The sequence below is a fragment of the Chrysochloris asiatica genome, unplaced genomic scaffold (genome assembly GCF_000296735.1).
Source record: "Chrysochloris asiatica unplaced genomic scaffold, ChrAsi1.0 scaffold00011, whole genome shotgun sequence".
Classification (NCBI taxonomy): domain Eukaryota; kingdom Metazoa; phylum Chordata; class Mammalia; order Afrosoricida; family Chrysochloridae; genus Chrysochloris; species Chrysochloris asiatica.
In genome coordinates, this window is record NW_006408529.1 from 20,696,064 (window position 1) to 20,698,547 (window position 2,484).

Genomic DNA, 2,484 nt, shown 5'->3' on the forward strand with positions numbered 1-2,484 from the left:
ATTGTGAGACTTCATGACTCATACATTAGACATGTTATCAGGTGTGACCAGTCACTGGAGAAGGAAATTATACTTGATAAAATGGAGAGTCAGCAAAAATAATAGGAAAACCCCAAGAAGATTGATTGACCCAGTGGCAGCAACAATGGGCTCAAACAAGACAACAATCGTAATGATGGTGTAGGACCAGGTGGTGTTTCATTCTGTTGTGCATAAGTCCACTATGAGTTGAAACTGACTTGACAGCGCCTAACAGCAAAACAGCAACAACTGAAATTGTATTTTAAGCCTCCTGTTGAAATATCTCAATTTATTTATAATATGTTATACTCTGCTAGCTCCCTATCCTATATACTTTCCTTTTTCTTTAAACTAGAATTTGACTTTTTAATAATGGTGATGAGTTCTTTTTAAGATTACAAAAAACAAAATTTTATATATTCCAGCCTCTCTTTCATCTATTTGTGGTCATGTGAATCACTTTTGCTTGGTAAAATATAAAAAAGTCACTAAGTAGCCTTCTAAAGGGCTCTTAAAAGAGATACACTCCAACTGTTGTTAAGTGCTGTGGAGTCTGTTCCACCTTATAGAGACCCTATATAAGGTTTATAAAGAGCAACTGATGAGTCTGAACCACTGACCTTGTGGTTCAAACTGAACTTGCAGTCGAGCATTTATCCTGCGGCACCACACCTTCTTTCTACTCTGAGTTTGATTTTAACAAATCAAGAAGGCAAAATACACCTAACTATTCTAGTTCAACAGGAAGAGAGAAGCCATTCTAGTTCAACAGGAAGAACAAAGACCTGGGTTCCTGAACCATCATGAAGCATTTGGACCAGCCTAGGTGTACCGGTATGGATGCTATAGGAAAAGCACTGGACTGCTAACTACAAAGTCCGTGGTTCAAACACACCAGGTGCTCCTTGGAAAGCCTACACAGGGTGGCTATGAATCGGAACTAACTTAATAGCACTTAACAACATTAGGGAGAAAAATGTTACTCTGTAGGATAAGTGCAGGATTGCAAGGTGGGTTAGAACCACAAGGTTCAAAAACAGTTACTCCTAGGAAACCCTATACTGGGTCACCATGAATAAGAACCAACTCGACAACACTTAACAACAACAGCATATATATTTTGTTATTTGCCATTCAATGAGTACTGACTCATAACAACCCTGTGCACAACAGAATGAAACACTGCCTACTCCTGTCCTGAACAGTATACATGTTGCCATTGAATAAATTTCAACTCATAGTGGTCCTATATGACAGAGAAGAACTGTTCCATAGGATTCCCAAGGCAATAATCTTTACAGAAGCATATTGCATTCTTCTATTTTGAAGAGGATGGTGGGTGGGTTCAAACCACTAGCCTTTTGATTATCAGCTGAGCACTTTGACACTGCTTTAGTAAGACTCCTGTATGAGAAAATAAAAATATTCTTTAAGGCACCATAAGTTGTGTCTTTTATTATGTTCTGCTGACCCATCTGCTAACTATCCATACACCACATCCTCAGGACTAGATTGATTCTTGCTGCTCCTAGTTTTCTTGGAAACCTTTCACTTTATTTCTGAATTTCAAGCATTTTTCATATCCATTTTATCCTTAGCAGTATTATCACCATGGTTACCAATTCCACTGACAGTTCCAATTGTCTTTCTCTATTATGTTGTATGTCCTCTATTTCGGAAAGCTGGTTCTATCTCAGAATGTTTCCATTATTTGCTCATGTTTAATCTTAGTGGTCTTTGTTATTGTTGTTAAGTGCCATCGAGTTGGTTCCAACTCAAAGCAACCCTTTGTAAGTTTTCCAAGGACTGTACACCTATAGCAAATGGTTTGCTACATATATGTTTATGTAAATTTTCTACCACCACTCGTCTGTCAGTTTGTTGTACAGTGGTGACTTCTTTGTTGCTGTGATGCCTGAAACTATGCCACTAGTTATTTGAAATACCAGCAGGGTCATCCATGGTGGACATGTTTCAGTGGATCTTTCAAACCAAGACAGACTAGGAAAATGGAAAGGCAGAATAATTTTGAATAGAGAGTAACTAAACACCTGAAGAATAGTAGGAAAATATTGTCAGATGTAGTGTTAGAACATAAACCACTCACGTTGGAAGATACTCAAAATACAACTGGGGAAGCAATGCTTCCTTAAATTAGAGATAACCGTAATGATGTGCGTGAAGTAAAATTTTCAGGACCTTTCTTTACTGAAGGGCAAACTCAAAATGAGGAGAAAGATCTGCAAACATCCATTAATAATCTGAGCATGGAAAGTACAAAGTACAAATCTAGGAAAACTGGAAGTTGACAAAAATGAAATTAAATGCATAAAGATCAGTATTCTAGGCATTAGTGAGCTGAAATGGACGGATACAGACCATTTTGAATCTGACAATCACATTGATTACTATGCCAGGAACATTAAATAAAAAGGAATGATTTCATGTTCACAGTAAAAAAAA